Genomic DNA, 12,821 nt, shown 5'->3' on the forward strand with positions numbered 1-12,821 from the left:
AAAGGACCTGTCTATACCCCATGGTACTAAATTGGACCTCAGCATCCTCTACAGACTACGAGAAAAAGATTTACCGGTAGGTAATTAAAATCCTATTATTTGATCGCAGTAGACATACTAAAGGGGTTGAGGTCCTAGTTGGACCTCCCGTTGGTTTACACTAGACAGAACTTTGATGCAGGGAGCCTGTTCTGGGCCTTCCACTGGATGGATTTGGATTAAAACTTTAATGAACTGTAATAACTGACAGAATTAATCATAATTCAGTGACCTGTAATAACCATAAATCAATGAACTAAAATAACTGACAGAAATGGGTGTAGTATGGTTTGCCAGTGGCCGGGTTCCCGGTGACCAGCACTCCGGCGCAAACTGAATACCACCCGACAGAAATGGAGGTGGGAAGACAAACAATATTGTGTACCCAAAAGCCTTGAAATAGCAACATTGATAACAGATGGAAAACTTTAAACCAATCTTGCAATAAAAGTGGTAATAAAGCAATAGAAAGGGAAGCTGGGGATTAGGGCTACTGGCGACACCCCATCAAAAAAAGAGCTGCTATGCTGCTAATTATTCTTAAATGTTGACAATTACAGCCAACTCATGGGTAGATTTATGAATCTTCGTTATGGGGGAGAAGTGTTATGTGCACTGATACTGCTTCACCCCATGTATGACAGTGGCGGTGCGGGCTAAATGACAGGGGCACCTTGTCCATATCAGTGCTGCTATCTAAAAGATAGCACACCGATATGAACGGTTAGCAGCGCTGACCATTCCAACACCTGCAGCTATCGATTTTGACAGCTGCAGGTGGTGTTGCCCTATCTCCACAGCAGGGACAGCGCTGTCCCTGCTGTGGAAGCTGCCGAACTCCGGGCTGTACAGGAGATCTCGCGTGAGTAGAGAGATCTCGCACATGCACACTGGAGCCGGCCAGGCAAGTAGACACAGCACATCAGCACTAAGTTGATGCGCTGTGTGCTCAGGGGGGCATCACCGTAGTGGGAAGATTTCACTCTCCTGCTTTTGCAGAGAAGATGTTCATACATCTTGTAGTGGCTTCCTGCTTCGCCATGGTAATGAGGCAAAGCAGGAAGTGTTGAAGCGGCATGATCCGTGCAGCTATAGTACATTACCCACTTAATAACTGGAAGATTTAAACTGGGTAATTTAGCAAGTGTTTAATAAAATAAGTTGTCAAGCAAATAAGAAATCCAGATCACAATGTACACAAAATGTCCTGACTTGCCTACTGAATAGGAGCAGGAAGTAAGCACAAATGAAATTTTTTTTTTTAGGAATTGCAGATCTCCACTTGACCTTATTCTCTGCCACCTTCCCGCTTTCTGTGCTGGTCTGAAAAACGAAGGGTCTCACATTGATGTTTAACATCATTGAGCATTGTGCTCAAAGGTTTCGTCCTTTAAACTATAAGTCCTTCAATCACAGAATGGAGAAGTTAACTTATATCCTGTTTGAGGCTTGCGTTCCATAGTCCGGAAGAGTATCTGGTTGAAAATAACCATGTCGACGTTCATGATGTTGACATCAGAACGTCAACATGATTCAAACTGTTGACAGGCACTATATCAACATACTCAACCTATCAACAGGTTCCCAATGTCGACATCTGAAATGTTGCCATTCTAAGGATGCCGTCAATTAGGGTTAGGCTGTGGGGGAGGTTAGGCTTTGGTACTAGGGGGAGGATTAGGGATAGTCCATGCCGGAAGTGACTGTCCCAAAAATCCCAAAACCCAGAAGAAGATGCTGGAGTTGCTGCTGCTGCCGTGAGAAAGCTAGAAGCCACTAGACCACCAGGGACGGTTTATCGACAGTTCATGTTGACATATCATCTGGGTAGACATGATGAATGTTGACATAGTAACTGTCGGCAAGTTATACTGCACCCTACCAGATGTACATTCCTAGAAGAGGAACTATGCTTTCTGCAGCGGGGTACACTGGGATTCCACAGGGAATACATCGGGGGGTGTAGAGTTGGATCTTGATCCGAGGCACCAACAGGCTAAAGCTTTGACTGTTACCAGGATGCATTGCACCGCCTCCTCTATAACCCCACCTCCAGACACCGGAGCTCAGTTTGTAAGTTGGTGCCTGCAGTGCAGGTCACTAACGGGTGGGGCTGCGCTACTCAGCCCTGAAAGAGCTTTTTCAGAAGGCTTCAAGGGCCGCAGCACTATTTATGTCAGTCTGACATTCTGTGCTGCGGCTCCATCACGGTTCCTGGGTTTTTGCAGCGGAGGCGCACCGGTCATCAGGCTGGCGCTCTCCAGGATCGCATGGCTGCACATCAGGGAGCACTTAAGAGGGTCCCCCTGGTGGGACCCGCCGTATAATCGCGGTCCGTTCATGGCCCCAGGAGACGGACTGCGCCGCTGGCCTGGACACTGTACTGCACAGGGACCCTACTACATCCACCAGGGCAAGGGAGCACAGGTCGGATTTACTAAAAATCCGTTTGATATAGGCTCCACAGTATCCGGTGGTGAGGACCAGCATAGCGGACAAGGCGCTGACCTGTAGATCCTCCCCCAGCTCCGGGCGCCATCTACTGCTTGTGTTCCCGCCCTGGAGCTGCATTTCACTCTCCCTCACTCCCTGACAAAGATTTTGGCGCCATCTTCACTACTAGCTGGGCTGATCTCCGGGACTGCAGGGCTCTGTCTCCTCTGTAAAGCCGCCTGTCTCATCAGCGCTGTGCATTTACAGGCACTTAAGTATTCTACATGTCAGTTTAGACAGTGTTAAGAACAAGTGTACTACTATCTGAATATTTAGTACAAATATTTTGTGATATACATCCAGTATCTACTGTGCATTGTTATATCTATGCTCATACATATTTATATGTAATTTTACTAATCCAGTGCAGTTTTATAGTTTATATGTAATAACTTCTGCATTGTACATGTGACTAAGTGTGCCTGTTGCTGTTGTGTGGGATTCCATTCTCCTGTATCACATATTGCTAACACTATATTCTGTACCCTTAGGGGCTAAGTGCGTCCGGGTCCCATTTATATGTATATAGTGTTACACAGAATATACGATGTGGTATTTTTACTGTGTGTTTCAGTCACCTCATACTGCTTAAATCCTCTGTTTTTTGTCCTGTGTTTACTGTCACATAACATAGGGGTTTGCAGGTATAGTATTTGTCTGACTATATTGTACTGTTACGCCCTAAGGCTACATTCCTTATAATGTCTGCCACATAGGGCGGGAAATCCGCGGACGCTTCTGCATCCTGCAGTACTGGCACCACGGATTTACCTGAGGGGGACGCTTTAGCTGCTGAATCAGGCGCTGAGTGCCATACACCCAGTCAACCTGCTGCACCTGTCAGGACCTACCTTGGGCAGCGTTCTCAAGTATGCTGAATACACTTGTGAAACGTCTTACTCCCCCTATGTGACCTCCTGTGCCATTGCAGCCACATATTGTCCCTGTAGTTAATATTTTGTCTACCCAATTAAAACAATTAAATAAATCTTTGGTTAGAAAAAAGTCTACCCCACGCCCCTCTGTGGCCAAGGGGTCATCTAAACGGGCCATTTCTTCCTCACAATCCACTAATATTTCAGATAATTCTTCCTGTCAGAGAAATTTGGACCCCTTATACTGGGACTGAATGCTTATAGGGTTAAAAGCTTGATATATGTTCCTGGGTGCAGAAATCATATATTCTGAACCATGTATAAAAGTGTTCATCTTTTGTCTGCACCTGCTTCTTACTAATTGTGCTTTATGTGTATGACCTACCAATAAGGGACACTTTCCATCATTAGGGGGCTAGGAGTGGTGGATAGTGCTTTATTACTAACTCGTGGCCCCTAAGTGTCTGCCTGGGGCCTTTCCTGGCTCATAATTAGGAATAAGTATTGTATTTGTAATACAGTAATAAAGACGGACTGTGTTCTCTGTCACGTAAGCCATTTGATGTAATATGTATTGTATACTATATAAACTGTGATCTCTAACTCAAATTGTCTCACTGAGCCTGCGAGCTCTGCTGACACCCATCTGGGCCTAGATGCGAATAAACCACATATGCTTTTTCATCTGATCCTGGCGTATCTCCTCGATTAAATTGCCATAATATTTGATGTTTCTTTGGCCGGTTGGACGATTTGCTACGCATACAGGATGACACGACTGCTGGGTCTTCTGCCGCAGAAACTAAACAGCACTGTAAAGTGAGAAACTTTCCTACCTTCCCTTTCTGCGGCATAGCGATACAGTACGTCTGTCCCATGTGTGCAGTGCTCGCTCCAAAAAGAACCTCGTTCCTGAGGTAAGGACTAGATGAAAAAACATTATTCTGTGTCTATAGATATGTATGAAATGTATGAATAATACTTCTTTTTTCTAGAACTAAAATCTAACACCATTCTTTCCAGAAATCACTACTATTTCTATTTGCTGCAATACTCAAACTTGTGCATATATTGCTTTTCCCGTATTTTAAGGTTTTAACCTTATTTTTCCGTCAATAATATAAAGGGTATACATTGTATAACTTACAGTTGTGTTACTAAAGCATTGAAGGTTGGAACTGTATAGGGTTAAACTGATGCAATAGCTACTACAAGTATTTTGTGTTGCGATGTATGTAAGAGATGAATGACACGGAGTACATGAGTGTAAACTGAACTCTGTACCCGTGCCAGGGACGGAGAAAAGGTAAACTTCTCATATCAGCCTTTATAACGCAGGGGAAAAGAGATACATTTGTGTGACTTTTCTTGCCCAAGGTATGATGAAGGTGTAAGGAAAATTGTGGGACCATCTCTCATAGCAGGTATTATGAGTACTTGATAGGAAATAGATCAGTATGACTGCTTTTTCTTGTTGAGAAACTTATAACAGCCTGAGGAGAAAGAGGTTTGGCACTCCTGTCAGACGTGACGCTTATGGGTATACTTTACTGTATTGAAAACAATTGATTCATCTCCCTGCTGTGGCAGGAGACTCCATTTGCTTGTGAGAGCAGGTTTCTGAGATAAAATTGTGTACACTAGACGAAGGCAAAAGGGGCAAAATCAGTCCACAAAGAGGGAAATCCCTCTGAGTGCACCGGCCAGTATTATGAGTTGCAAGCATGGTGATATTGCAGTTAAATTCTTGAAAGAATGGAATAAGAGAACACAGAATTATCTAACCTTTCCTCTTATAGGTACCTTTGATGCAAATGTTTTAAATAATAGGAAATAAGTTGATAAGTTGTAATGAATGGAAATCTTATTGTTTGTGGGTAGCTGATGCACTTTTATTGTGACCTCCAATACAAAACCCTCCGCCTTATGCGGCAAAAAAAAAAATACGGTCTTGAAAACAGACAGTTAAGGAAATTAGAAAGAGGGAGGAGGCATTATACCCCACTTGCAACAGATTATCCAGAACCCACAGAGTTAAGGGACTCTGGCAATAGACACTTCCCTGATCATTGTCTGCATCTTCCTCTATAAATAGAGCAGAGGGTGAACGGTCCGTGAAAACCCATTAAGTTGATGCTGCCGTTTCTTCCCTCTCTGATAACACTACACTACAGGAAACTTTAGTTCATGTTCAGTCACCAGATTCTTCTGGTGCAGGGACACTGGACTACGTTGTAACACCTTTAGGCAGAGATAGAGGTCAACGCATGATACCGCAGACTTTAACGCCTGCAGATCCTGGTATGTTGCATCCAACCCTATACCCGGTCAGGCTTATCAGAGCCCCTCCAGCTGGGGGTGCAGGGCCGGCTGTTACATACTCCATGCATGTTCCCTGGATGGCATCAGACCTTAGATCCCTAGCAGAAAAGATGCCAGACCCCAGGAAAGATCAAAGCAGCGTGGGATAATTTATTTCTAACTAAGAATATTCACCAGCCCACATACCTGTATAGATATGTTTTGCAATTATTACTTGCTGTATTTAAACCCAATGATTATATGTCCCTGATGCAGCAATTAAAATGTAATGCTACTGCTGATGAGCTTAATAGTGATCAGCTAGTTACCAAATGGTTAGAACTAGAAACAGCATTTAACAAAACATTCCCTGCCACTATTGATTGGACAAACATAATTTAGTTGAAAAAGGATATAAACCGGCAGAAGTTAACGAATGTACTGATCAAAGCGGCTGAACAGATGGCTCAGCCAGTTCACAAGACACTCCAGTGGGAGGGGGCCAGCTCCCCGGAGAGCTATAGTATGTTACAACTGCCGAGAAAAGGGACACTTGTCATATGATTGTAAAAAACCCTCAGTGCAGGGGAAACTTAAGTCCTCTGACAATCACAGGGATTTTTAGACAACGTCCCGAGGGTAGAGATTGACAGGAGGTCAAGGGCCCGGCGTATCCAGTATTGGCTACAGATAATCATGATCCCATGGTAAATTTAATAAATAATAAGCCAATTTCTTGTTTAATAGGTACCGGAGCCTCTGTTTCATTAATAGCAGATAGCCAGGATTTTCCTACCTCTGACAAAACTGTCACTGCAGTAGGAATCTCAAATAGTCCCGTTGAAATGATGCTTTCAGAGCCCTTGACTGTCACGCTAGGTCCTCTTATAAACACAGTCTTTTTCTTGTCCACTAGTGCCCCTGTCAGTTTGCTTAGTTGTGATCTCCTCGCAAAACTTAGATGTTATATCAGCTGCTTGTCTGCTGGATTCTTTCTGCATGTTCCAGAGCAACACGCTGATGCTGTATGAGATGCCCTGTGGCAGTATGATGACAACAGGCTTATGCCTGTCTTACAGGCGCTGGCTGCCAGGCTGGCTTTCAGAAATCCCTGAGCAATTGGGGAAAAAAAAGTCATTGACACCATCATCATCGCTAGGCATTACACATTATAACAAGCTTTTTCCCTGTTTTGTCATAAAGTGATGGGACATTCTGCAGGTGTGTTAACTCAACGTCATGGCGATAAACAACGCCCTGTGGCATAGTACAGTGCGGTCTTGGACCCAGTCGCCAGAGCCTTGCCGGTGTGTTTGCGAGCAGTGGCTGCTGCCGCAATCTTAGTTCACAAATCTGCAGATATTGTCCTGAATCAACCATTGTATCTGTATGGGCCTCATGCTGTAGCTACTCTACTCACTTGCAAGAAGACACAGCATTTAACCACTTCACGGCTCACTAAGTGGGAACTGGCTTTGCTAGCACCCAGTAATCTCATTATCCAGCGCTTCAGTACATTGAATCCCGCCACCCTGCTGCCTGTAAGGGATGAGTCTTTACAGACTCAGCGGGAGACGGGGGAAGGTGGGGGCACACAAGACACACATAACTGCCTTGCAATTGTGGCACAGAACTTTTCTCCACGCCCTGACCTCACTGATGAACCCATCAGCTGCTTACAACGAGAAGACGGCAGCCTTGGGTCTGCATATGCTGTATGCACACAGACTAAAATCCTGGAAACCAGACCCCTGCCAGCTCTTCACTCAGCTTAAAGTGCTGAGCTTGTAGCATTGATCAGAGCTTGCAAATTAGCAAAGGGTAAAATTGTAAACATTTACACTGACTCGCGCTATGCGTTTGGTGTTGTGCAAGATTTTGTCAGTCTGTGGAAAATTAGAAATTCCCTAACATCTAATGAAGCACCTATCGCGCATGCAGAAAAGGCGCGAGAACTTTTAGAAGCAGTAATGGAACCTGAACAAATTGCTGTAATAAAATGTCAGGCCCACACTTCTGTCAGAGATGAGGTGTCTAAAGGAAATGCCAGAGTGGATCGGATAGCAAAATCCACGGCTATGTTAAAGGAACAAGTATATGTAATGTGTGAAATATGTATACCTGATACACAAGCATTGATTTCTATGCAGTTAACTTCCAGTCCACAGGAAATCTCCACCTGGGAGCGGGAAGGATGCCAGCCAGATGCTGATGGTTTGTGGCTCAATAAAGAAGGCAAGCCAGTGGCACCCAGATCACTTTTACCTGCATTGGCTCAGGTCACTCATGGTCTGACCCATGCATCTAAAACTGCAATGACTAATTTAGTCAGGACCTACTGGTACACCCCTGGATTCTCTGCATTGGCTTCTAAATTTTGTCAAGGCTGTCTAATTTGTCTCCAAAACAATCCAGGTAGAAAAGTGCGTACAATATCATCACACCTTCCTGCCACAGAGGGACCATTTCAGGTGGTACAAATTGATTACATTCAGTTCCCAAAGACAGTTGCAGTATGTTTTGACTTTAACAGATCTGTTTAGCAGGTGGGTGGAGCATTGCTTGTAGCCACAGCAACAGCTAGAATAACAGCCAAGAAGATAGTGCAGGCCTTAGTCTGCAGGTAAGGACTTCCCCAGTTTATCTCTTCTGACCAAGGTATACATTTTACAGGAAGGGTATTCAGAGAAATGTGTGAAATGATGGGCGTAAAGCAACAATTACATGTGCCCTACCACCCCCAGTCAAGTGCAAAAATGAAAAGATTAAATCAGACTGTAAAGAATAAATTACAAAAGGGTACCAAACAAACTGGACTCTTGTGGCCTGAGGCTTTGCCTCTTGTTTTGCAGTCCATCCGAACCACGCCCACGTCTTTCCCCATATGAAAATCTATTCGGGAAGTTGCCTAATCTTATGATGGTCCCAGCACCAGACCTCTCTAAAGCCCAATATGTGACTGTTAGATATTTGATAAATACGAGCAGACAGATCAAGACAATTCACGATGCTGTCATTTCTCAACAACCAAGCACTACTGCGGCCTGCCATGATTTGATGCCTGGTGACTTTATGATGATAAAAAAACTTTTTACGTTGCAGTTCTTTGTCCGAGCGGTGGGAAGGACCATTCCAGGTGCTGTTAACGACTCCTCCGACCGCACTGAGAGTCGGCAAAAGATCCACCTGAGTACACGCATCACACTGCAAAAAGGTCTGAACAGACCTGCCCCGGAGTGAACCCGAGGACATCCTGCAGACTACCTCACCTGTGTTGCTCACAGGACCATGACCACCTGAAAGGATACAATAAAGCCCCTGGTGAGTTGCCACCTAAGTCGTAAAGAAGCAAAGCTTCTCTACCTGTGAAGAAAATGAAGATACTTTGGATCCTGTTCTCTGTCTTAACTCCTGTCATGCTGGAGACTCACATCACTAACTATGGACATGTGATAAAAGGAAAAGAATGCAATACTTGCTATTCATAAGGCCAATTGTAAGAGTTAACAATGAGACTGACTGTTGGGTGTTTACCAATGACTTCTGAGTCAGGGATACCCTTAATAGCCATCCCGGTAACTTGGGAAGAAGCCATGAGGTTTGATTGGGTATACTGGGAAGATAATTTTTCCGGAACCAATTATAGTGCCAGAATTAGTCCTCAGAGGAGAATAAATTCACCACCCTTAGCAATAGTAGCCAGAGTGGGACAGCCTGCCATTTGTGTGGTTCATAATGATTTAGCTCAAGGAACACTAGATGATGGTGGGACAAGGTCCATACGTATAGTCATCAGACAGAAGATGGGGGACACTGAGTGTCCCAGAGGAGTCCTGGTACTGAATGGGAAGGATGGGGGCAGAAATACATTTAGGGATATTTATGGTAATGTCAATAACTCCATGTTGTCACGATCCGGGTATCGGGACGCCATTTCTTACCCATCAGATGCCTCCTAAGGCTGGCTCAGCGCTCCAGGACCGGATCCCATCTGTTATCCTAATGTTCACATTCCTGCATCCTCTCCTGTCTCTCTGAGACGCTGTCACAGTAACGCCTTATTACATCTGGCATGGCGTCTCCCGCGGCCTCCGCCGCCGTCCCTGAGCTTCTGCATGCAGAGTGTCAGAGTGGCGATTACGTCAGCCGCGGCCTCCGCTGTGTCCGCGTGGTTGGATGTGCACTTGTCAGCCTGGCGTCTCCTGTCTCCAGTGGCCGGCGCCGCCATTACTGTTTTCATTACCACATGGATTACAAACCTAACTTCCCTCCAAGTGTCTGCATGGGCGCAGCCATCTTGGATTCTGTCAGCTGATCATTTCCTCCAATCTGTTGTCAGTATTGTTAATCTGCATAATTGCCTAGCCAATCCCTTCCTTGCTGCAGGTATAAATACACTGTGCCTGAGCAAGGAAGGCGTCAGTGCTTTGGTTGTCAAACCTAGTTCCTGTTTGTCTCCCTCCTGTGATTGTCTTCCAGGTTCCAGCTCCTGTCTCAAGACTTCCACCATAGAGACCCGCACCAGCATTCCACCTGCGGTGTAGCCTGACTCTCCAATCCATTGTGGATTCATCTGTTTCCAGCTACAACATTACCTGCTTCCAGCTCAGCTTCCAGCAGAGTACAGCTTCCCTTAAAGGGCCGGTGTCCTTTCTACACTTTACCACTCTCCACCGGTATTATTATTTCTCCGCTCTCAAGTTCTACATTTCAGTTCATATTTCATCGCTCCCAAGTTCATTTATTATTTAACTGGTTCCAGCCAGTATCCACTCCGTGCTAACAACAGTCTGGTTCCAGCCAGTATCCACAGCAGCTGTTTTATCTTCAGCAACCCAGCTTTTCCTGGAACACCAGCTGGCACAATCCTGGGTTATCTCCATTGCTACAGTCGGGCCTGGTAAGGACTTTCCATCTAGAAGATCATAAGAACTATCTCACACTACCAGTGCCCTGTGGCTCCTGCCATCCTGTAGTACCCAGGAACTGTATTTATTCTTTGCTGACTTTTACGTTTTCTTTTACTGCTGCTGTGTTGCGGAGTTGTCATAATAAACATCATTGACTTTTATCCAAGTTGTCGTGGTCACGCCTTCGGGCAGTTATTATTTATGTTACTTACATGTCCAGGGGTCTGATACAACCTCCCAGGTTCCGGTACATCTCAGCCCCTACAACTGAGGCTGCCTCCCGTCAGCTCAGGCCCTCAGTTGTGACAGTAAGCACTGACCTAATGAATCCAGCCGGAGACCAGGATCAAGCGGCCAGGCCGATGCAAGAACTGGCAGCCCGACTAGAACATCAGGAGGCTGCACAGGGCCACATCATCCGCTGTCTCCAGGATCTCTCTACTCGGCTGGATGGGATTCAGACAACTCTCCGTGGATCAGGCGCGTCTGGTGCGTCAACCACAGTGACTCCAGCTATAACCCCACCCACCTTACCCATTTCTGCTCCACGTCTTCATCTTCCAACGCCAGCAAAATTTGACGGATCTCCAAGATTCTGCAGGGGATTTCTCAACCAGTGTGAGATTCAGTTTGAGCTACAACCTGGCAATTTTCCCAGTGACCGTACAAAAATTGCCTACATCATCTCTCTTCTCAGTGGCTCCGCCCTTGACTGGGCATCACCGTTATGGGAGAGGTCCGACACCCTGCTATCTTCTTACACTGCATTCGTGTCAACATTCAGGCGCATCTTCGACGAGCCAGGCCGGGTAACCTCAGCTTCATCCGAGATTCTCCGTTTACGCCAGGGGTCACGTACTGTAGGACAATATCTGATACAGTTCCAGATCCTGGCATCCGAACTGGCATGGAACGACGAGGCCCTGTATGCTGCATTCTGGCATGGCTTATCTGAGCTTATTAAAGATGAGTTAGCTACCAGAGACTTACCTTCTAAGTTAGATGAGCTAATCTCACTCTGCACGAAAGTTGATTTACGTTTCAGAGAGAGAGCAACTGAGCGTGGAAGATCATCTGCTCCAAAATCTTCTGCTCCTCCTCCTCGTCAACTGTCACCATCTAAAGATGAGCCCATGCAAATTGGCCGTTCCCGTTTAACTCCTGCTGAGCGCCGAAGACGTCTCTCTGAGTCTCTTTGTCTTTACTGTGCAGCTCCGTCTCACACCATCAATGCCTGTCCCGAACGTCCGGGAAAACTCCAAACCCTAGCTCGCCCAGGAGAGGGCCGGCTAGGAGTAATGATCTCCTCTCCATCTCCTCATGATTGTAATCTCCCAGTCTCGCTTCAAGTTGCTCAACGTTATCGGAACGTCATTGCTCTCCTTGATTCCGGAGCAGCTGGGAACTTTATTACTGAAGCCTATGTTAAACGGTGGTCCCTACCCACCGAGAGACTTCCTTCCTCCTTTTCCTTAACTGCCGTGGATGGCAGTAAAATTTTTGATACTGTTATTGCTCTAAGGACTCTACCAGTTCGTCTGAGAGTGGGAGTTCTTCATTCCGAACTTATTTCACTTTTAGTGATTCCAAGAGCCACACATCCTGTGGTCCTGGGCCTTCCATGGCTCCGTCTTCACAATCCTACAATTGATTGGACGACTACGCAAATCCTGGCATGGGGTTCCTCCTGTGCAGAGACATGTTTGTTTAAAGTATTGCCTGTCTGTTCTTCCTCCCCCAGGTCGTCTGATGTTCCACCTCCTCCATATCAAGATTTCACGGATGTGTTCAGTAGGGCTTCTGCTGATGTCCTTCCTCCTCATGGAGAATGGGACTGCCCGATTGATCTCGTTCCAGGGAAGGTTCCACCTCGAGGCCGAACTTGTCCGTTGTCTCTGCCTGAGACGCATTCTATGGAGGAATACATTAAAGAGAACCTAGCAAAGGGGTTCATTCGACCTTCTTCTTCCCCAGCCGGCGCAGGCTTCTTTTTTGTAAAAAAGAAAGATGGTGGTCTGCGGCCGTGCATCGACTACAGAGGTTTGAACGACATTACCATCAAGAACCGTTATCCTTTACCCCTGATTACTGAGCTCTTTGACAGAGTTAGCGGAGCTACCATCTTTACAAAGCTGGACTTGCGAGGTGCATACAATCTCATCCGGATCCGTGAGGGTGACGAGTGGAAGACCGCCTTTAACAC

At 45.8% G+C, this 12,821-nt stretch overlaps 1 protein-coding gene across 4 annotated transcripts in view; it reads left to right on the forward strand.

Moving 5' to 3' along the window:
- The window catches only part of LOC134910095 (ATPase family AAA domain-containing protein 2-like), a 611,116-nt gene that overhangs the window by 417,860 nt on the left and 180,435 nt on the right, over positions 1-12,821 (forward strand). The gene's annotated exons all lie outside the window — the stretch shown is intronic.

The sequence above is a fragment of the Pseudophryne corroboree genome, chromosome 4 (assembly GCF_028390025.1).
Source record: "Pseudophryne corroboree isolate aPseCor3 chromosome 4, aPseCor3.hap2, whole genome shotgun sequence".
Classification (NCBI taxonomy): domain Eukaryota; kingdom Metazoa; phylum Chordata; class Amphibia; order Anura; family Myobatrachidae; genus Pseudophryne; species Pseudophryne corroboree.